Raw genomic sequence first — 25,137 nt, 5'->3', positions numbered from 1 at the left:
AAAATGCCTAATCCTTCAAGAGGTTGTGAAACATCATGTATCTTTAATTGTCAGCTACTTGGAATTGTGAAGTCTTATTTTTCTATTTGCTCCACACCTTAGCCCCCTTAGATAAAATAGGCTACTTTTATTTTTCACCAGTTTGTCTTTCCACTACTGTCAATGGTAACTCAAACCTAAACCTTTTGATGTAGATATATCTCCACAAATGAAATGTTTAAAAGGAATTCCAAATTTTGGTCTCTTTCACACTGACTCTATGCTGAATATGTAACGTCACCTTTTAAATTTAGAGATTTTACTGACTAAGGTTTGTCACTTGGACCTCAAATTTTAAGAAGAAAATGCTAGATTATAATTCAAAAGATCAGTTTTACATTTTGTGTGTAATATAGCCCACTAGGTGGCATATGAACACATGGAAAACTCGGTCTATGTATTAAAGATGAATCTAGTCTACTGTTTTAAAAATAGGTTTTGAATCACATTGAACTATGTGGTTGTAATAGTATTGAAACTCTTAGCATTTGTGAACTGGAAAATTCGGTGGTGAAAGAACTGTGTTTCTGTATTAGATAAGAGATGTCCTAATAGAATCCTGCTGCTCCTTTTGATGGAGTACCGTTCTGAAATTGCATCCAAGGATGAAAAAGTTGGTACAGTGGCACCCTGTCAAGTAGCTCCCATTGCTGTGAGGTGTGATTAAAAGACACATAAGCCAGCAGAAAATGTGACACAAAGGGCATCTATATAAAAAATTAACAGACTACTTGATATCATTTAGGCCAGATTTAGAAACACAATAAAGACCTTGTTTTAGTCTGTTTTGTGCTACTATCACAGAATACCACAGCCTGGGTAATTTACAATGAACAGAAATTTATTGGCTCATAGTTCTGGAAGCTGAAAAGTTCAGTATCAAGGTGACGGCACCTAGCAAGTGTCTTCTGGCCACATCATCACATGGCAGAAGGTGAGAGGGTGAGAGACGGAGCAAGTGGAGGCTAAAGGCACCCTTCCAAACAGTACCAATCCCCCCATGGAGGTGGAACCCTCATGGCCCTCAGCTCCCAGTACTGTTATGATAACAGTTAAAATGTCAAATGAGTTTTGAAGGAGACAAACATTTAAAACATGGCAGCCCTCTTCCAGCATTCACCATTTCTGGGTTAAGGAAATGGAAGTAGTTTGGATGAGGAAAGGAAGGCTTCCTGAAGAATCCCTCCTCCAGTGGGAGCACAGCTGTGCCTGTTAAATGACAAAGGTTTCTCCTTGACCAAACTCTACTCATTATTTTCTGAACTCTTTTTTTCAACTAGTCTTCTATTTTTGGACTTCTGTGTTCATCTCGGCATTGTCTAGTTCTAGCAAGAACACTGCTAAGTCAGTTCAGCTATCCTCCATCTTTGATCACCTTTAATATCATGCTCCACAATCCCCCAGGTGATGTCACCCTGGTCTGGCCTGACTTCAGTGACAATCCCACTAGGTTGCTTTAGCTACTATCCCCCTCTCTTATCCCTAATGTTTCCTCTTACCAGTTTTTGCACTGAGCCTCTCCACCCCCCCACAACTCTGCTTCTTGGCTATAAATTTCCACTTTTCTTTGTTGTACTCAGAGTTGAGGCTACTGGAGTCAGAAAACAATACCCCAGAGTATGGTGCTTTGACATGCTGGGGACTTTGATCCAAAGAAGCAGCATCAGAAACAAAGTCTCTCTGATCTCCCTCTCCCCTCAGTCCTGTTTCTCTCCTGAAGTGCAAGGAGGGGTTTTCTCTGAGTTTTTCCTCATCTGATTAAGAGAAGTCCCTCCATAAGGCATGCAATTTTTGTAAACTCTTTCCCTGGAAACTACATTAACCAGAGAAGATTAATTCCTATGCAGGAGAGGAGACTAAAGGCCTCCAGGCCCAGGATACATTGCCAGATAGACTTTTCACCTATTCTTCTGAGGGTAGTAACCCTCAGAAGGTTTTATCTGCGTAATAAGACAACCTTTGTTTGCAGTGCAGTTTCTCCCCTCACCCTCCTGTAGCTTGGCACCACTACCCTCCAGGAGCCTCTTTCTATAGCTCAAAATGCTATTTAAGCTTCAACCATCTGGCCCTTCTTTGAGTATCATATTTTGTGTGGCTCCCATGCACATGTGCATATAATACATTTGTATTCCATTTCTCCTGTTAATCTGTTTACTGTCAGTTTATTTCATAGACTCAAATTACCAAACCTTCAGAGGGAAAAAGGAAAAAGCTCCTTTCACCCCTAGAAGTACAGTCACCTCTCTCTTGCACTGCAGAACCCCATCTCAGTTGTCCTACTTCTATTGCAATGGTCCTGAATAAAGTCAGTCTCACTGCCCTTTAACAAGCATCATGAATATTTTTTTCTTTAACACAACCTCTCAGCTGTGGCCCTTGTTCTGTTTAGATAACTAGCAATTTGACCAAGAGTACATTTTGAAGACCTCCTGCCATCTTTCAAATTTAATAAAAATAGCTTTAATAACTATATGCTTTAAGAAATAATATTTATCATTTTTGTTTAAAAATGTTCAGTTCTTTAAACATTTTACTCTAAGATCCTAGATCTTTAGAAAGTTTTTCTTGACTTTATAGACCTGGGTAAGTTACCCCCTGCAATGTGCTTCTATAGCACCCTGTGTTTCTGTTGTTATTCCCTCAATTACACAGGACCATTACCTGTTTAAGACTTGTCTCCCCCTCTAGACTGAAAGCTAGGGTAGAGAACCTGGCTGCCCTGCTTACCACTATATCGTCAGGGGGATGCATAGCAGTGCCTAGCACTAAAAAGGTATTTGCTGACTAAACAAAAATGACTTCCGAAGAAAGTGAATATAGTGACCTCTAAACTGAAAGTCTTAAAATGTTTGCAAGGGATCCTCTATAACATAAAATTCAAAGTTATTCCCTTCCTTATATTCCCAGATTCCAGTCTCTATTGTTATGCTGATTCTGGCCTTCTGCTTTAAGTCACCACCAGAGCAAATAGAGTCCAAAAACCACCACTCAGAAGCAACTTTGGGCTGTGCAAGCCAAATTGAAAGTATTCAATTAAATTAACATTTATTGACCACCAGTAAATATGAGAACCAAACTGTACAGGAAATATTTGGTATTTTACCCTCACCAGGGATGTTCCCAAATGCACTATTATGTATCAAAAGGTCTTATCATTTTTCTTTAATTAGATACCCTTGGATGGATGTACAGGAAACAGTGTACATTATGCAACAAAGTGTTTTCTTAATTTTTGTCAAAGACAACCTTGCAAATGGGACTGGAGATTCTAGCAACTTCTGGCAAGGAAATTTTATAAATGAGAGTCTTCCTAGCAGAGGTCACAAGTTTAGTCTCTGACATTGTATCAACTGGATTGGCATCCCAGCTCTACCACTTCCTGTCTTGAGACCTTGAGTACTTTATTTAACCTCTTATGAAGCTATAGTTTTAAAAGGGTAAAAATGGCATCTATCTTATGGGGTTATTGGGAAGATTAAATGAAATAACATGCATAAGCTCTTAGCATAGTGGCTGGCCCATAGCAAGAGATCAATAAACATTAGATATTATTATCATTATTATTTATCAGAATGGCTTTTCTTAGAAGCCTTTTGTAGTCAATGACAGCCAAAATGACTATTCCATAGGTTCTCTCATATATCTTTTGGTTCTGTCCATTAGACACTGATACTGTGCCTACAAATAAGTATACATGTGCCCCAAGAATATGCTAGGTTTTTGTATTGAAATCAGGAGCCACTATAATCATCTACCTCCTTTTCCTGCTTAGGATAACTTTTTCTCTCTATTATTCCCAATATTAGGTGCCTCCCCCAATTTATTTAGTCATTTATCTGTCTATTCAACAGACACTGATTGCTAAGTAGTAGGTTTTAAGAATGCATAAATTCTACCTCAGAAAATCTGCAGTGTAGAGGGAAAAGTGAAATATGCACATACACGTAACTTTAAAAGGTAGAAAGAGACATAGCACAGTGGAATTCAGAGTGGGGAGTCGCTGCTATACTATTTCAGGACTCACGTTGTGTGCCCATATAGACGGAGAGATGCTAGTGAGAGGTGACAACGTGCTAGCAGCCTTCGCTCTCGGCCCCTCCTCGGCCTCAGCGTCCACTCTGGCGGCGCTTCAGGAGCCCTTCAGCCCGCCACGGCACCGTGGGAGCCCCTCTCTGGGCTGGCTGAGTCTGGAGTTGTGGAGGGAGAGGTGCGGGCGGAACCGGAGCTGCGCATGGCGCTGGCGGGTCAGTGCGAGTTCCGGCGGGCGCGCAGGCGCTGGGCGCGCACACGGAGCGTGCACACAGAGCGGTCCGCTGCGCCGCCGGCCCAGGGCAGTGAGGGGCTTAGCACCCGGGCCAGGAGGTGTGGAGGTTGCGTCGGGTCCCCCAACAGTGCCGGCCCGCTGGTGCTGCACTCGCCGGGTTTAGCTGCCTCCCCGCGGGGCAGGACTCGGGACCTGCAACCCGCCATGTCTGAGCTCCCCCGCTGCAGTGGGCTGCCGCGCGGCCTGAGCCTCCCCAACGGGCGCCGTCCCCTGCTCCATGGCGCTCGGTCGCATCCACAGCCCAAGGGCTGAGGAATGCAGGTGCAGCTCGGGAATGGCGGGTATCTCTGCCTGCAGCCCTGGTGCAGGATCCACTGGGTGAAGCCAGCTGGGCTCCTGAACTGGATGGGGACTTGGAGAACTTTTATATCTACCTGGAGGATGGTATGTGCACCAGTCAGCACTCTGTATCTAGCTAACCTAGTGGGGACTTGGAGAACTTCTCTGTCTAGCTAGAGGAGTGTAAATGCACCAATCAGAACCCTGTCAAAATGGTCCAATCAGCTCTCTGTAAAATGGACCAATCAGCAGGATGTGGGTGGGGTCAGGTAAGGGAATAAACACAGGCTGCCCGAGGTAGCCAGCGGCAGCCCAGTCCCGTTCCACGCTGTGTAAGGTTTGTTATTTTGCTCTTTGCAATAAATCTTGCTGCTGCTCACGCTGGGTCCACACTGCCTCTGTGAGCTGTAACACTCACCACGAAGGACTGCAGCTTCACTCCCAAAGCCAACAAGACCACGAACCCACCAGGAAGAACGGACAACTCCAGATGCGTGCCTTTAAGAGCTGTAATGCTCACCACGAAGGTCTGCAGCTTCACTCCTGACAGTGAGGCCACGAACCCACCAGAAGGAAGAAGTTCCAGACACATCTGAATGTCTGAAGGAACAAAGTCTGGACACACTGTCTTTAGGAACTGTAACACTCACTGCGAGGGTCCGTGGCTTCATTCTTGCAGTCAGTGAGACCAAGAACCCACCAATTCCAGACACACTAGCGAGGATACAAGTAAAATGGAAGCCACTGTTGTGCTTGTTGGAAATGAAGGCCTCAGAAGCAAGTGATTTTTTGACCTTCCCCTTCCCTCTTGTCTCTCAGTCCCGTTCTCCCCTGAGGCTAGCTTTAGCCATAGAAACTATAATCCCTTTTCCCCAAGGTGGGCCATAGAAACTAGAACCTCTTTGCCCACAAGTGCACCATAAAACCCAAAAGTATTGCTCTAATTTTCCCTCTGCCTTTCAATGTAAAAACTGCCCTAAAATTAATTATCCGACCTACCTTGTTTAATTGTAGGTCATAAGACTCCCCATTCTAGAGAAGGGCCTGCCCCACACCCACAAGGAAGGAAAGCTGCACAGAGAAGCCAAGAAGGACCTAGACAGACCAGCCTCACTTGGTATCCCCACTTAGTCCACTAGCATTAGGTCATATCCTTTTTGTCTAATCATATTTCTACACAGCTGTTCATACTTTAACCTAAGCATAAAAATGGACACTTTCTCCTGTATCTGTCAATCTTCATTCTGAATGCTCCCGTGTACACACATTTAATACATTTTTATGTCTTTTCACCAATTAATCTGCCTTTTATGAGTTGATTTTTCAGCAAACCTTCAGAAGGCCAAAGGGAAAGTTCTCCCTTGTCCCCTACATGCTTAAGGAGTTTGGAAACTTGGAGGGAGACAAAACTGAAGCCATGAGTGATTTCGGTCTATATACCAGCGATTGCCCTGCATGGCCCTCAACAGACCTTCTAATTGGAGAAAGAAATATCCTGAAGAATATTTGTAAAAACGAAAACAAAAACACCAAAGCACCAATTTCATCCCTAGACAAAGATGTCTTGAGCTGAAGGAAGAAAATGAAAGCAACACTTACTGCCTTATCACTATGAATGAGAAAGTCTTATAGCGGTGGGCACATTTTGCTTTATTTTTTTGTCCCCATAGCACTTGGCTTCAAAGAAATAAAGATGGTGTTCACCAACCAGACAACTTACCAGAGCCATTTTTTGAAACGATGCCCAATAATCAATATTAATTCGGTTTATATCAATGCATATTTATTAAATTCCTGGCATGATCAAGACATAGTGTTAGATGCTAGGGTAACACACAGGCCTAATGAAGACATATGATTTCTGCCTGCTCAACCCCAGGACAGGACATCGAAGTCAGGTGGGAGAGATGAGATGGGCACAAAGAGCCATGCTACAAGGTTTAGTACAGGAGTAGTATTAAGAAAAGAGCTGTCGAAGTACATAAAGCAGAGGGAAAGGATTTCTGTCTGGGTTACTGAGGAAGGCTTCATGGAGGCAGTAGCATTCCAACCAGGCCTTGAAGGATGTATATCAGAAGACAGTGTTGGAAGGAAGATCAATTTACATGAAGAATGAGTTTAAGCACAGGTGTAGGCAGGGGATTGTCAAACGAATTGCAATATGGTCAAGTTAGAGAAGCACTTTCCAATCTTTACGAAACCAAAGGACCCTTCTTGAAGTAAGATTCTACATTGACCCACAATGTGCTTAGAACAAAACTCTGGTCTAAAATCCTGGCTGCACTAGAGATCTACAGAGCCTGGTTTAAACCCCAGGGTTGAAAACCAGAGAATAGAAAGTCATCCTGGAAAGGCAGGGTGCAGCCTGCTTTGCACATCCAAGAGTAACTGTGGCCCCAGGGACAACCAGGAGGTTTGGGAGGTTTCTGAGCAGAGAAGTGACAAGATGATCTATACTTTAGTGAGACTCTTCTAGTGATGATACATAAGATGGGTCACAACAGGGAAAAACAACTTTATCTTGAAGCAATATAGATTTATAGAAATTTAATAAGAAATTATATATCATAATGAATCCCAAGAGCTATAAAAAGTGACCAAATCACCTGCCACAGTCCTGCAGAGGTTCTTTCTGACAGCCTTAGCTGCTAAGAAATTACTTCAGACTTCAGCAGAGGAAAGAGTGCCGATTTTGTATTTCTGGAAACTGAGGTTGTTGATGATATGGTTGAAGGTATGGGTTTTGAACTCACACAGACCTGTGTTTGAATTCCAGCTTTTAACCAAGTTTTTAAAGCCCAAATGTCAATTCTCTTATCTGCAAAATCAAGATCATATCAGTTTTGTAAGATTATTGTAGGGATTAAGTGAAGTCATTTATTTAAAGTGTTAAGCATAATGCTTAGCAATAGTCAGCACTCAAAACATAATTATTCTCCAAGACAAATTAAGCTACCATATTAAGAGGAATGGGTGCCAGGTAGAATAGCAGAATCATTTAAACTAATGTGGTTGCTGGGTTTCCCTTTGCTGATGCACGCCTAGCCCTGTTCTGGATACTTCCCTTCTCTTTGTTGAGCAGGGTCTCCACCAGCAAAGGCCCATTCCAAGAGCCCCAAAGACATTACTCACTTTCATTCCCACCCTCATTTAGTGGAGAGGCTTCTCTCTCTCATATGTTGATCTGCACAACTAGCTTAGCAAGTTGAGCCTACAACAGAATTCCTAAGCAACAAAAGAGAGAAATGACTTTGTTCACACTATCAAGAAGCATGCTTTGTGGCTACTATTAAGATAGATTGTGCAGCAAATTGGTGAAGGCCACATGGTGTGTCAGGGTGTATGTACAGTAATTGAAAAGTATTGCTTGCACACTTTCAGTATCTGGGAAATCTCCTAGCAGACAATGGCATCAAGGAATAAACTGTATCATAAAGGATGGATTCTAGCTGCATCCAGGACAAATGTCGCACACATGCCTGGGGGAGTCTAGGAAGGGCTGATGTTCCTGTTTTCCATGAGGCAGAGACAAGAAAGGAATTTTGTCGAAAACATCCTCTGTGCTCTCATTTCCCATTTTTAATTTGGCTCAGCATTTTAAGCTTCCTCAGATGCCCACCTGGAGAGTCATGGCAGGCTCTCACTCTAGTGCTTCGCAAGTGTGTCCAGAATCTTCATCAGTCTCTCTTGCTAATCCTCACTCCCAAGGCTTGAATCACCCATTTCCTCCAAAGTCTCTCATCTAGCTGGCAGTTGCACCACGTTTTTACAATCACCAAATGCAGAAGGCTGAGTGAAGACTTTGTTTGCCTTATGAATTTGTTCTTTGGTGTCCTTGGCTTGGGTCTGGGTGGATGAGCTTTGATTAGATTTCAGAACTGAGATTGAGTTCCTATGGACTCCACTGGGAGCCAGAAGAAGAATGAAGTGACAGAGGGACTGCTGATCTTTGACCTTGGCCCACTGATGGCTGTTGTCATCACTGTTGGTGGCTGCTCTGAACAAAAAATGCATTGTCTCTCCATCTATTGTGGCCTAGCCTTCACAGTCTGTCTTCACAGGATGTAACCTTTAATCAGGGATATGTTCTTCGACCTAGGGCAAAAGGTGGGTGAGGAAGGCAGATCAAGCAAGTTAGCAATATTCCAGAGACTCAGGACTTGAGAAGGAAACATTAAGGAACGTGACAATCTTTATAGGAATGAGTTAAAAATTAATATTCACTGCAGTTGCAATATATTAGACACTTACATTGGTTGTTTCCTTAATCCTCTCAACTACCCTGGGAAGTTGGTACTCTCTCACTTTTTAGATTAAAAAATCTGACCTTTCATCCTTTTCTCTTTAACATAGGCAACAAACTAGGTAGAACTATGATTCTATGACTTGATCCCAGGCAGTGAATCCAGAGGGTGGGAATATAACTACTACTTGGCATTACTCTCATGAATCAGGAAGGAAGTTGAAAACTAAAGTGGCTTTAGAAGCTCTCCCAACTCCTCTGGAATCAGGAAGTCAAAAGCATTCTCTGTGAAAAGTTTCTTAGGTTCCTTTCCCACTGTCTAACTCGTCACCATCTTTCAAGGGTCTGGTTAGCACCCACTTCTCCGTAACTTCTTCCTTGAGAGATTTTCTGGAGTCTCATAACAATTATCTCACCCAAATTAGCTCAGGACTTCCTCAAAGCAAAGATGTTGATTAAATTAATTAAAAATTGAACTTAGAGAGGGTTCATCTAAGATCATATTTCTAGCAAGTACCTGAGCCTGGATTTGAACCCAAGATATCTGACTCATAGTCAGTGTGCTTTATCTCTACATTACATTGTCTTCTCTTATTAAAGGCTGGATGATATACTTTATCAAGTAATCTATACTTATTGCTTTCTTTTCTACATGCCCATATAGGAAAAGAAAAATAATTTTTTTCTTCAACCATCACAGGCTCTTTGTTCCAATGGATCCCTATAGTGAATGACAATTAACAAGAGGAAACAAACATATGTTTATTAATATGTATATTTCATATCTCGTGGGAGAAACCTAGAAAATCAGTAGTTCTCAAGGAGGTGGAATTGAATTCTAGCTTATATAGCATTATTGGAAACAAGTGTTCAGCATAGCCAAAAGAAACCCACACTTAGACAGAAAATTTCTCAGCAAGGCAACTTTACTTCTGCAGAAGGGTACTGCTTGCACCTGATGCAATCGCAAGAGCACATCGAACAAAGGAGTAAGGAGCTTTTAATCCTAATGCAGTTCCTGTTTCTGTGTCCTTTGCCTATTGGCTGGGCTTGGACCACACAATCTAAGCTGATCCCGATTGACTGAGACTTTAACTTTTCCAAGTAAGGTAAACGTATGATTTGCAAAAAGAAGAAGGTGGGGAAGAAAGTGGTAGGGTTGATTTACAACTTTTACAACTTATGACCAGGAGGTTGAGTCTTTGAAGAGAAACTTAGTTGTCGCAGCAGCATCTTCAACAAAGAACAGTACATTTTAGAGAAGTGACAAGGCAAAGGCAAAGAACTTTGAGTCTCCCAAGAGCAGCAAGTTGTAAGAAGGCAAAACAATGGCAGATAAAGGCTGGTTAGTGAAACTTATGCATGAAAATTCCTCCAGGACCATCTCTAGACAATCAGGGTCAAAAGTTGTCTTTAGTGGTTAACCTTTTTTCTTGGAGAAAGAGGGGTGGGATGCCTTTTGTCTGTATAAATCTATATCCTGCTTTAAGACAAACAGAGGGAGAGTAGAGGGCTTTCCTGCATTTGCTTCTCTTAATTGTCTTTAGCTCAGTAATACTTCATATTTGGGGGTGGCACAATCTGGCCTCCCACACCCAAAAGACATGTCCTAGGCTCTCTGAAAGAATCAGAGGTATTAGTCTTGTTCTCAGAGAGCATGCATTCTAGTTTACAATAACTTCTGTCTGTCTTATTTGTGCAAATAAACTATCATCACACTTGAAATTTGGAAGAAACTACAGGGAAAGGGAATATATATAGTAGCTAGCAATGGCTTTGGGTAAAAGTATCTTGTTATGACCTGTTCTCTGGTAGTAGTTGTCTTTTCTCCTCAGTTAATTATTTTTTTGTTTTTCTTTTAGACGCTTTGATTTTTCAATGCTATAGAAGATCAAAGAAAAAGAACAATTTCATGTTCAAAGTGAGAAAATATGTCACATTTTTCTTTGATTAGTGCCTAGGGCAGTGTTTTGTTTTCTTTAAGTCACATCAAGTCTGATTCCAGACCTGATGGATTCAGTCTGAAACAGACTTGAAAAAATTCAAGTCTGATTTTTTCACCACTTTGAAGTGGTGGAAAAACTCAGTATTGGCGATTACTAGAGTCCTTTATCCCTTCAAAGTAACACCCTATTTGGGAGGTGATACAGTTTGGATATTTGTCCCCATCTAAATGTCATGTTGAAATGAAATCACCAAAGTTGGAGGTGGGGTCTGGTGGGAGGTGCTTGGATTATGGGGGTAGATACCTCATGAATTGCTTGGGCCATCCCCTTGGTGATAAGTGAGCTCTTCCTCTGAGTTTACATGAGATCTGTTCATTTAAAAGTGTGTGGCACCTGCCCAGCCCCCACACCCCCCCCCACACACACTCCCTCTTTCTTCCTGCTGTTCTTGCCATGTGATGTGCCTGATCCTCCTTTGTCTTCCACCATGATTGGAAGCTTCCTGAGACCTCCCCAGATGCAGATGCTGCTACGCTTCCTGTACAGCTTACAGAATAATGAGTCAATAATTAAATCTCTTTTCTTATAAATTACCTAGTCTCAGATATTTCTTTATAGCAGTGAAAGAACAGCCTAATATAGAAAGTTAGTGCTGAGGAGTGGGGCATTGCCACAAAGATACCAGAAAATGTGAAAGCATCTTTAGAAGTGGGTAACAGGCAGAGTTTAGATGAGCTTGGAAGGCTCAGAAGGAAGGAAGATGAGGGAATGTTTGAAATGTCTTAGAGACTGGTTAAGTGGTTGTAAGCAAAATTCTGATAGTGACAGTGAAGGCCAGGTTGCCAAGGTCTCAGATGAAAATGAGGAACTTATTGGAAACTGCAGCAAAGGTCATGCATGTCATGCCTTATCAAAATATTTAGTTGTGTTGTGCTTCTACTCTAGGGATCTGTGGAAATTTGAACTTCATAGTGATGATTTAGGGTATCTGGCAGAATATATTTCTAAGCAGCAACGCATTCAAGAGGTAGCCTGGCTGCTTCTAACAACCTACATTCTCAGATGCAGGAGCAAAGAAATAACTTAAGTTGGCACTTCTATTTAAAAGGGAAGCAGATTAAAAAGTTTGGAAAATCTGCAGCCTGGCCATGTGGCAGGGACAGAAAAAAATAGCTTTTATGGCGGGAGGGGGAGGAGAAGAATTCAAATAGGCTGTGGAACAACCACTTGCTAGAGAATTTGCGTAACTAAACGTGAGCCAAGTGCTAATATCCAAGACCATGGAGAAAAGGCCTCGAAGTCATTGCAGAGACCTTCAAAGTGGCCCCTCCCACCACAGACCCAGAGGCCTAGCAAGGAAGAATGGTTTCATGGGCCAGGCCCATGACTCCACTACCAGGTACAGCCTCCAGATACTGCTTCCCACATCCCAGCCACACTAACTCCAGCCAGGACTCAAAGGGACTCAGGTACAGCTCAGGCTGCCACTTTGAAGAATGCAAGCCATAAGCCTTGTCTGCTTCCATGCAGTGTTAAGCCTGTGAGTGCACAGAGTGCCAGAGTTAAATATACTTGGGAGCCTCTGCCTAGATTTCAGAGGATACATGAGAAAGTTGGGTTGCCTAGGCAGAAAGTTGATGCAGGGGCAGAGCCCTCACAGAGAATCTGTACTGGGAGATTGTAGAGGGGAAATGTGGGGTTAGAACTCCTCCAAAGAGTCCCCACCAGGGCACTGCCTAGTGGAGCTGTGGGAAGGGGGCCACTGTCTTCCAGACCCAAGAATGATAGATCCACCTGCAGCCTACACCTTGTGCCTGGAAAATCTGCAGGCACTCAATGCCAGCCCATGAGAACAGCTGCGGTGGCTGAACTCTGCAAAGCCAGAGGGGTGGAGCTGCCTAAGGCCTTGGGAGTCTACCCCTTGCACCAGTGTGCCTTGTATGTGGGACATGGTGTCAAAAGAGATTATTATGGAGCTTTAAGGTTTAATGACTGCCCTGCTGGGTTTTGAATTTGCATGGGGCCTATAGTCCCTTTCTTTTGGCTCATGTCTCTCTTTTGAAATGGGAATGTTTATCCAATGCCTATACCCCCATTTTGTCATGGAAGTAAATAACTTGTTTTTGATTTTACAAGCTCATAAGTGGAAGAGACTTGCCTCGTCTCAGGTGAGACTTTGGACTTTTGAGTTAACACTGGAATGAAGTAAGACTTTGGGGGATTATTGGGAAGGCATGATTGTATTTTACAATGTGAGAAGGACATGAAATTTGCAGGTGCACAAGGGTGGAATGATATAGTTTGGATATTTATCCCCGCCCAAATCCCATGTTGAAATGTTATCCTCAATGTTGGTGGTGGGGCCAGGTGGGAGGTGTTTTGCTTATGGGGGCAGATTCCTCATGAGTGGCTTGGATTATACCCTTGTGATAAGTGAGCTCTCATTCTGAGTTCACATGATTATCTGTTCATTTGAAAGGTGCGGCATCTTCCACTGACTCTCGTGTTCTTGCCATGTGATGTGCCTGCTTCCCCTTTGCTTGCCACCATGACTAGATGCTTCCTGAGGCGTCTCCAGAAGCAGATGATGCTATGCTTCCTGTATAGCCTGCAGAACTATGAGCCTATTAAATCTTTTTTATATATAAAGTACCCAGTCTCAGGTATTTATAGTAGTGCAAGAATGACCTAATACAGAAAGCTTGCGTGATATGGAAAATAGAAGAAGGATAGGAGGAAAAGGGATTGAGGAACTTCTGGCTTCTTTTTTTTTTTTTTTTTTTTTTTTTGAGACGGAGTCTCGCTTTGTGGCCAGGCTGGAGTGCAGTGGCCGGATCTCAGCTCACTGCAAGCTCCGCCTCCTGGGTTTATGCCATTTTCCTGCCTCAGCCTCCCAAGTAGCTGGGACTACAGGCGCCCGCCACCTCGCCCGGCTAGTTTTTTTTTTTTTGTCTTTTTAGTAGAGATGGGGTTTCACTGTGTTAGCCAGGATGGCCTCGATCTCCTGACCTCGTGATCCACCCTTCTCGGCCTCCCAAAGTGCTGGGATTACAGGCTTGAGCCACCACGCCCGGCTCTTCTGGCTTCTTACATAAAGCCAGTATAAACCTTGTTGAATAATACCTCCAGTATGTAAACTAGAAAAATAAATAAAAGTCAACTCTGAAAGAAAATGCTATAGGAATATATGCATTTCTAGGTCTTGGCTCTGGTTACAAGTGAGAGAAATGTCTCTCCTATGAATCTATAACCATAAGCCCACACTCTATCAGATTTGGCCCTGAAACAACACAAGGTTAATAAATAATTTAAAGTGATCTCAGGTAACAATAACCAAAGATGTCTGGGAAAAGCAATGGAAATATTATTTGGAGGATTAGACTTCAAAATCAGGCTTTAGAGAATTACCATGGATAATAGTTCTAAGGAACATGAGCAAACAATAAAAGATGACTAAATGCATGAATAAACAAGCCACTATTATTAAAAGTCAGTAGAAACAACAAACTATGGAATCTGAACTGCCAAAACTACAGATGCTGGAGTTATCTGATACAGAATATAAAATGATATCATTTAATATGTTTAAAAAAATAAAAGAGAGTATTGTAATTTTGAAGAATGCAAAGAGTTGGAAATGGTGAGAGAAATTGAAAAGACATGGAAGACAGATTGTGAGGGTTCAATAAATGTCTACTGGAGTTCCAGAATTGCTAACAGAGAGAACTGGAGACAGCTCATATTCAATAAAATAATAACTGATATTATTTTTCTTGAATTTATGAAAGATACCAATAACCAAATTCAGAATGTCAAGTGGACTTTGTGTTGAAACTTCAGAATACCAAAGACAAAGTGAATACCTTAAAACTATCTAGAAAGAAAAGACAACTTAATTACAAAGACACAACCACTAGAATGACAACACAGTTCTTAGAAGTGACAGCAGAAATCAGAAGACAGAAAATCAGTATTACCAAAGTGCTGAAAGACAACCATGTTATTCTAGAATTCCATAACTTCTAAAATCATATGTCAAAAATGAAGGTTAAGTACAAACATTTTCAGGTAAATAAAAGCAGTGTGTGCCACCCAATAGGTGCTCTGTCACTAATATAGACTCCTACAGGACTTGTGAGAGAATAAAATAATCCTAGAAGGAAAACTTATGATGTTAGAAGTAATTGTTAGCAAATTAAAGATACAAATATGGGAAAATTGAAAGAAACATTGATATATAAAGTAATAATAATGTTTAATATGTCGGGCAAAACAAAATAAAGATAAAATGAAAACCCTGGAAAGTAGCCCTTAAGCCAGGAGGGAAATGAATGGAGTTAATATAGTGATCTAAGTTCTCTCAAAATTATCCAAAAAGGGGAAATATATTGATTTTTTAAAAATTATTTTGAAACATGCAGAAAAGTTGTAAGGACACCATAAGTAACTTTTTTCCCTGAACCATTTGAAAGTAAGTTGCAGACTGGAAGCCCTATGACCCATGAATACTTAAGTGTGTGATTCCTACAAACAAGAATATAAATGAACATCAATACATTACTATATTTAATCCTTATACCTATTCAAATTTTGCCAATTGCCCTAATAATATTCTTTATAGCAAAAGGATTCTGCTCACAATCATATGCTGTGTTTAATTGTCACATCCCTTTAAGTTAATATTTTTTTTCTCCCTGATTTTCATGGCCTTGACACTTGAAAATTATAGGCTGGTTATTTTGTAGAATGTCCCTCATTTGGATTTATCTGATGTTTTCTCATGATTTAAGTTAATGCATGTTTGGTAGAAATAGCATAGACATAGTACTGTGTTCTCATTGCATCCTGTTAAGTGGCTGTTCCTTTCTGAAGATGCTAAATCTGACCACTTGGTTAAGGTGATATCTGCCTGGCTCTTCCACCCACTATGGAAAAGCTATTCTTTTTTTTTTCCTTGGTAGTTAATTAGTACTTGATAGAAGGTATAATGAAACCATGAAAATAGCTCATTCTTCATCAAATTTTCATGCATGTATGTACAGAAGGTGCCTGACTCAATAATTTTCAACTTTACGATGGTGAGAAAACAATGTACATTTAATAGATACGGTATTTTGAGTACCCATATAACCATTCTGTTTTTCATCTTCAGTATAGTATTCAATAAATTATGTGAGGTAGCCAATACTTTATTATAAAATAGGCTATATGTTGGGTGATGTTGCCCAATTGTAGGCCAATATAAGTGTACTGAGCATGTTTAAGGTAGGCTAGCCTAAGGTATGATGTTTAGGAGATTGGGTGCATTAAATGAGTTTTCAACTTAACGGTATTTTTAATTTACGGTGGGATTATCATAAGTTGAGGAGCATCTGTATTTCATTTTGACTCATGTCTTTTTATTTTATTAAATGGGTTATAATCCATTATTCTCCTTACTTAATTTGATGCTTAAATTGTCCTTGGTTTTATCAATGGGAGTTCCATCAGGTGCACTTTTGTGTTATTTTGAATGTCCACAGCATTCTTTGAATAATTCCTTATTTTATGGCATGAAAAAGATGTCACCTTGTTCCTTCCTTGTAGCCCCCATGGGAAGATCTTCCTCACCCTGCTCTCGCTCCTTCCCCTTATGCAGAACCACCAACCTGATCAGAAGCTCTCCATCACCACTTGGACTTCAATGTCCCCACAGGCTGCCTTCCCACATGAGCATTCTCCTAACCCCTCTTGAGCTTCCATAAAGCTGAACCAGAAGCCTGCCTTTATCACTGAACCTTTCCCAACCTCCACACGGATACCCCCTTGCTCTGCCTAGGTCACTTTCTGGAGAGTACACACAACCTCCCCCACTCAAGCTCTGATACTCCTCATCACATTGCCCTTCCATGAGTTGCTTCACTCATTCTGAACAGGCTCCAACATCATGCCCAGGCAACCTCCTGCATAGACAACCTCCCACTCAAACACAGTTCTAACACTCCATGCCAAGTGGAGCTGCCCTGCTCATTCCGTGTAGATACCTTCTTCACCCCAGTTGTGCTCTGCCAGCTTCACTCTGGTGGGGATTCCAAGCTTTCTCGGCCCACCTAATGGATTTAGGAGTAAATTGTTTGGGAAGGGAAAGGAATGAAGGGAAAAGGAAGGCAAGGAAAAAAGGGGAGAAGCAGGGAGAGAAAAGGAGGAAAGAAGAGAGAAGCGGAGGGAAAAATGGGAAAATAAGTAGAAAAGGTAGAGCTTTATTTTTAAAGCTTGTTAAACTAAAATGCATGTTGAAAATTTGAGGTTAATCCTTAAAAGGATAGAGATCAAGTGTGTAACATCAAAGCTAGTAGAAAAAAAATGGAATAAGAAAGAAAAATCTAAATGCAAAAGAAGGCAAGAAAAGAACAAAACAAGAAACAAACAAAAAGAGACAAATAGAAAGTGCTAAATATGTTGGTAGAATTTAATCTAAATATGTTAGTAATCAAAATTATTGAAAAAGATTCAAATTATGTAATTCAAAGATAAAGATAATTAGACTGGACATAAAAACAGACTTCCACCTATATGCAGTTCATAGGCCTGACCTGAAACATCAGGATACAGAAAGTTTGAAAAGGTCCTGGATGCTGCAGTGAGCTAAGATTGTGCCATTGCACTCCAGCCTGGGCAACACAGCAAGACTCCATCTCAAAAAAATAAATAAATAAAAAATAAAAAGCTCCTGGACCCCGTTTTGCGCTTCGACTTTGGAGGAGCAAGAGGTCCCAGAGTCCAAGTGATGAAGGAGTCTCTGCTCAGGATGGCGGCCCTGCATAAGACCAGCTGAGCTGGATGACAGGGTCTCCTGCAGGGCCGCAAGGAAAGAACAAGATGAGCCTGAAACATCTTTTTTGTGCCATGAAGTAAGAAAGTGCACAAAGAATACTAGGGACATGTCAAAAGGACATAGAAGCCAGTGTGAAGGGGCTCATACTGGGCAAATCTCAGTGATGCTGATGCCTAATAGCTGCTTTCCCCAGGTCAACTGGCTTCTGTCTGAGTTCCATCAATGAGAGACTGAGTCTGGACTATCAGTGGAAGACCGTGCCCAGGGGTTTCCTCTCTTTCAGGGAGTCTCCAGCTCTGGGGGATCTTTCCTGCATTGTTACAGCCCCTCTGTGGTTCTAGCTAATGTGGGTGACCGTGACTCCTGGGCTCTACTATCACTTTCTCTCCCCCTTTGTTTCCCCGCCCTCTTCATGGTAGCAACTTCTTGCTGTTGTTAATCTTTACATTGCTTCACCATCCCTGTTGGGTTTCTCTGAATGCCTATCATTTGTGTATCCCATTTCCTGAATTAAATTCCTTCTGTTTAGATATTTAAGGGGGTTTCTGTTTTTCTAATTCAACCCCTACTGATGCTATAGGCAAATATTGGCAAAAAGAAAGATGGTATAATTATGTTAACATTAGACAGCATGGACTTTCAGGCAAAAAAACATGCATGAGATAAACATATAACTTAACACAATTATGGAATATAAGAAAATATAACAAAATTCTAAATAGTACGTACCTAGTAATCTACCAAGTTATATGCAGCAAATACTAACAAAACTGCAAAGAAAAACAGAAAAAATCACTTTTTAAATGGGTGATATTTAGCACAGTAAGTGATAGCTTATGCTTTCCAGGAATAAGAATATAGATTTCTAAAATACAATTAAGAAACTTGATCTAGCAGACATACATGGGCCATCACACCAATAACAAGAGAACACATATTTTGTTCAAGCACACATGGATCTCAGATCATATTTTACACAATAAAAGAGGGCTTAGCAAATTTCAAAGGGTATCATACAGCCCACATTCCTGACAATAATACAATATGTTAGAAATCAATGACAAAGAGGCAGTTAAAATAATCTCATACATTTGGGGAAAAAAAACCCTCATGAGTAAAGAGGAAATCACAATAGAAATTTAAAAATACTTATATCTGAAAAATAATAGAAAAAGTAAAGTACTATTTTAGGAAAAGTTGATGCCTTATAAATTTCCATACAAAAAAAAGAAGGAAAGCTTAAAATTAAGAATTTTGAATAAGAAGAACAGTCTAAACCCAACAAGAGGACAGAAAGTATCAAAAACAGGAGCAAATATTAATAAAAAATTAAAAAATAGATAAATTCAGCTGCATTAAAATAAAGAAATTTTGTTCACCAAAAAGCATAACAGAATGAAAAAAGAACATGTACTGGAAATGGCATTTATAGCATATATTAGCAGCAAAGGAACAGTATTCAGAACATAAATAATGCCTATCCACCAATAAAACAAATAACCCAACCAAAAAGGACAAAATAAATAAATAAATACTTTACAGAGGAAGAAACTTGAACTGGCATAAACATATGAGAAGATGCTCTACTTTATTAATAATAGACTAAATCCCAAATTTTTTTTTGTTGTTGACATCCACAAGAATGACAAATTTTAACACATGACAATCCCAAATGTTTGTGAGGAGGTGGAGTAATGAGGATTTATGTACTGTTGTTGGTAATATAAATTGAAACAATTTTTGTGAATAACCCAGTAAATTTGGATATGCATATGCCATACATATGACCAATCAATTCATTTTCTAGGCATTCCCTAAATTAACTGATGCACATATGCACCAGTAGCTGTGTACAAGAATGTCCATGCAACATTTTCGTAAATATACTTTATTTTTAGAGCAGTTTTATGTTCAGAGCAAAATTGAGCAGAAGGTACGGAGTTTTCATATACTCCCTGCTCCTACACAGGCACAGTTTTTCCACTATTAACGTCCTGCACCCCAGGGGTACCTTTGTTATCATCAATAAACCTACATTGACACATTATTGTCACCCAAAGTCCATGGTTTACATTAGGGTTCACTCTTGATGTTGTACATTCTCTGCATTTCGAGAAATGTGTAATGGCATGTATCCACCATTTTAGTATCATATAGAGTAGCTTCACTGCCTGAAAAATCCTCTGTGCTCTCCCTATTGATCCATCCTCCCCTCAAACACACATCAACCACTGATCTCTTTACTGTCTTCATAGTTTTGCCTTCTCCAGAATTACATATAGTTAAAATCATACCATATGTAGCCTTTTCAGATTGGCATCTTTTACTTACATGTGCATATGAGCTTCTTCTATGTCTTTTCATGGCTTGATGGCTCATTCCTTTTCAGTACTGAATAATATTCATTATTTGGATGTGCCACTGTTTACTTATCCATTCACCTACCAAAGGACATCTTGGTTGCTTTCAAGTTTCGGCAATTACAAATAAAGCCACTATAAACATCCTAGTGCTGGTTTTTCTATGAACGAAAGTTTTCAGCTCATTTGGCTAAATACCAAGCAGCATAACTATTGGATCAGATGGTAAGAATATCTTAGTTTTGTAAGAAACTGAAAAATCATCTTCCATATGCCTGTATCATTTTGTGTTCCTACCAGCAATAAATGAGGGTTCCTGTTGCTCCACATTCTTGCCAGCATTTGGTGTTGTCAATATTCTAGATTTTGGCCATTCTAATAAATGTGTAGGGGAATTGCATTGTTATTTTCATTCTCAATTTCCTAATCCCATATGATGTTGAACATCTTTTCATATGCTTCTTGGCTACCTGTGTATCTTCTTTCGTGAGGTATCTGTTCAGGCCTTTTGCCCATTTATAACATCAAGTCGTTCATTATCTTTTGATTTTGTGGGTTTTTTGTAGATTTTTTGGATAACAGTTCTTTATCAGATGTGCCTTTTTGCAAATATTTTCTCCCAGGCTGTCATCTAATTAATTGTGACATTTTCTTTTGCAGAGTAGAAGCTTTTAATTTTATTAAAGCACAGCTTAGTTTTTTTTTCATGGATCATGACTTTGGTCTTATATCCAAAAAATTATTGCCATATCCAAGGTCATCTAGATTTTTTGTTAGGTTATCCTCTATAAGATCTATGGTTTTTAGTTTTACATTTAGATCTATGACCTATTTTGAGTTAATTTTTGTGAATGGTGTAAAGTCTATGTCTGGATTTTTTTTTTTTTTTTTTGCATATGGAAATCCAGTTGTTGTGGCACCATGTGTTGAAAAGGCTATCTTTGCTTTATTGTATTATCTTTGCTCCTTGTCAAAAATCAGCTGACTGTATTTATGTGGATCTATTTCTGGGCTCTCTATTCTGTTCTATTGATCTCTCTGTTTATTCTTTTGCTAATATTACATTGTCTTGATTACTGTAGCTTTATATCAAATATTGAAGGCAGGTAATGTCAGTTCTCTAACTTTGTTCTTCAATATTGAGTTGACTATTCTGGCCCTTTGTCCATAAACTTTAGACAATCAATTTGTTGATATCCACAAAATAACTTGCTGAGATATATAAATAAGATGAACAGATAAACTTGGGAAGAACTGAATCTTTACACTATTGAGTCTTCCCTATCTATGAAGACAAACTATCTTTCCATTCCTTTCATTCTTCTTTTATTTCTTTCGTCAGAGTTTTATAGTTTTCCTCATATAGATCTTGTCCATATTTTGTTAGATGTTACTTAAATATTTCATTTTGGGGGGTGCTAATGTAAGTGGTCATGTGATTTAATTTCAAATTTTCTTATTCATTTCTGGCATATAGGAAAACAGTTAATTTTATATATTAACTTTGTATGCTGCATTTATAGTTCTATAAAATGATATAATCACTTAGTTCTATAATTTTTAAAAATCAGTTCTTTCAGATTTTCTACATAGGCTATCATGTCATCTGTGAACACAGGAAGTTTTATTTCTTCTTTCCAAATCTGTATACTTTTTATTTCATTTTCTTGTCTTATTGCATTACCTGGGTCTTCTAGTACAATGGTGAAAAGTAGTGATGAGAAGGGACATCCTTGCTTTGTTCCTGATCGTAGCAGAAAAGTTCTGAGGTTTTCACCATTATATGATTTTAGCTGTAAATTTTTGTAGTTGGTCTTCATCAAATGTAGGCAGTTCCCATCTATTTCTAGTTTGCTGATCAAGTTTTTATTATGAGTGGGTGTTGGGTTTTGTCAAATAATTTTCTGTGTCCATTGATAAGACCATGTGATTTTTCTTCTTTAGACTGTTGATATGATGTACTACATTAATGGAATTTTGAACATTGAACCAGCCTTGCATACTTGGGATAAATTCCACTTGGTTGTGGTGTATAAATGTTTTTATACATTATTATAGTTGATTTGTTAATATTTTGTGAGGAATTTTACATCTGTGTTTATGAGTGATATTCGTCTATGGTTTTCTTTCCTTGTAATATCTTTGCCTGGTTTTGGTATTGGGGTCACATTGGCCTCGTGGAGTATTAAGGAGTATTCCCTCTGTTTTTATCTTCTGAAATAGGTTGTAAAGAATTGGTATAATTTCTTCCTTAAATATTTGGTAGAATTTACCAGTGAACCCATCTAGGACTGGTGCTTTCTGTTTTGGAAAGTTATTAATGTTTGATTTAATTTCTTTAACAGATGTAGACCTATTCAGATTACTTATATATTTTTGTGTTTGTTTTGGTAGATTGTGTTTTTTAAGCAATTGGTTCATTTCATCTAAGCTATCAAGTTTATGAGCACAACACCATTTTAATAATAAAAATAATTTGAAACAACCCATATATCCATAATCATTAAAATAGATAGATGAATTGTGGTTTAGTCATCTGATGGGATATTATACAGCAATAAAAATATATGACCCACACTTGTGTTCCTCAATCTTTTTTTTTTTTATATCATACCCCTATGAAATCTTTTTAGGTATTTTTTCTGAACAACCCTGGGTGAAATTTTAATGTCACAGACAAACTGTATATTTATAGATCATATATACAACTTTGCTGTAAGTATTAAGACTAAGATATAGATCATATATATAACTCTGCTGTACACATTATGAACCAAATTTTACCCCTCGAGGGCGATATCACTCCCATTAAGAAAGCATGATTCAATCATCAATATAGATGAATCCTAATATCACATTATTATGTTCCAAATAGGCAACTCAAAACACTATGTTGTTTATGAACACAAATATATGTGGTAAAATTAGAAAGAAAAACGAGGTTAGAATAAACATAAAAGTTCTTCAGTAGTTTCCTCTTCAGAGCAAGTAGGCAGAGGGATGGGTGAGTCACGCAGGAATTTTAAGTTATTGGCAATAACTTAAGCTGCTTGATTGGTACATAGATGTTTTAAAATTATTAATATTTAAAATGGACATATATTCCATATACATTCTTTTACATATATTCTACATGTTACCAAATAAATGTAACACAAAGTGATAAGTGCAACTGCACAGGTGGATTTAAGTAGATGACAAAAAGGAGAACATGATCCACTGCCCGCAAGATTCAGACAGGTCTTCAGAGAAGAGGCTATGAGTGGATACGTTTCTAAAGGTTTCATAGGAATTTACAGGTGGGGGCAGAAAAAAAATTTTATGTAGAGGGTTTAGACACATAAAATAGTTTGGGCTTTGGAGGGATTGTAAAGAATTCAATATACTTTGAAGCATTGAAAGTAGGGGAAAATGTGAGCTATTGATGCTTGATAAATGTAGAAAGATTAAAACTACAAACAGAGGGACATCATTTCTGTAGGTTTCTTCACGATAGGTTTTATCTCATGCCTAAAGCAGAATAAAGTGGTCTGAACTTTTCTTGTAAATAAAACTACCAGCCCCACCTCAGAGTTTAGAGTTCTAATCCTTGACTAAACAAGCTGTGAGTTCTATACTGCCATCTGTATCCACTCAGCCTTCTTCCCATTTGGCCTTGCAAATTGCTCTTTTTCAAAGTTCAAGATTTTTAATCCTTCTGGGCAAGGCTTCACTAATTAAAGCCTAAACAATCTTAAAAGCAAATGAGCTTTTGGGGGCCTGGGCACCATTCCATGGCTCTGGATCCATTGTTTTTATTTCTTAATACTCAAAAAGACTTCTTTGTTTAATTCTGAGCTTCCATAAGCGCCCTTTTCTCACTTTGAGTCTCTTTCCTCCCTTTTGGCTCTACTTTAGCTCACCACAATTGGTCTAACAAAATCCCACCTAAAAGAAGCTCATCTTTTTGAGGTCACATGATCTGATTCTCTTTGTAAATGCTTACTACATATGCCAATCCCTCAGCTCAGTCACCACTTGTAGTTGCTTCACATGTGTCATTTCCAAGACAGAAAATACAGATGCAAAGTGTGTAAGTGCAAAGAGTAATCCATTCCTGATCAGAGAAAATGGAATTTGGAAGGTAACCCTTGATGTACTGGATGGGGGCATTTCAAAGAAGTCATAATTCATGTGCCTTTTCTCTCTTCAGCTTCCATTCTGGGAAACAGCATTAGAGAAAGAAGGAGGCAGATTCTACATAGCCAAACCTGATAATGAATCATCAGTAAAATACAAGTTTTTGACACTTCCTTAGTGGATTACTAGCAGAGAGAGAGAGAGAGAAAAAGAGAGAGAGAAAGAGAGAGAAAGAGAGAAAGAGAGGCAGAGAGAGAGAAAGAGAGATCAGAGACAAAACAGATCTGGGGACCGCCCGATCTCTCTAAGGGCAAAATGCATTGCATTTTGATCATGCCGGTCTCATTTTCCTCTGTGACAAACCTTAACTTTTTAACCTTTGGTGGATACTATTTTCATTAAAAGGTTTTTCCATTGTTGTGAGTTAAAAGTAATTTCAATGCTTGTGCTTAGCAAATCAATAAGAAAAAAAAAAGTAGCTACCATGTAGATCTATATCTCTTTAAAAACATAAGTAGAGCATGTGTTATACAAATTAACAGAGTTCAAAACATGCAACAGTTTTGTCTCTTTTCTGTCCGTAATCAGATAAAATCAAAGCCTCCCTGATGAATTTGCTCAACCATTTTCTCTCTTTAGATCTAGGTATTAGTTGTATCTTTGAAAGTGATTGATAGTCCTCTACATAACAAAATGATCTCTTCCCTCCTCACTCAGAACATTCTCAGTTAAATTTACTCCGATGCCTAGGAGGCTTTTAAGGTGTTATCACCTTCTTCCCACACTTGAGGAAGCAGCTAACACAAGTGGGACATACTACCTGGGTATACTAGTCACTCATCAGCACAGGTCCAGGATAAGGTTCATGTCCGAATTGACTTAGAATGGCAAGACTTAGTCACTTGGATATCCTATTTGAATCTTGAAAATAAACAGTGTCACCCAAAGATCAGTTGAAGCTGTATCACTTTGTTTTAGTGTTTAAGTATAAATGGTTCAAGTCCCCACCAAGC

The sequence above is a fragment of the Papio anubis genome, chromosome 12, assembly GCF_008728515.1.
Source record: "Papio anubis isolate 15944 chromosome 12, Panubis1.0, whole genome shotgun sequence".
NCBI lineage: Eukaryota > Metazoa > Chordata > Mammalia > Primates > Cercopithecidae > Papio > Papio anubis.
Note: the sequence above shows the minus strand (reverse complement) of the source record.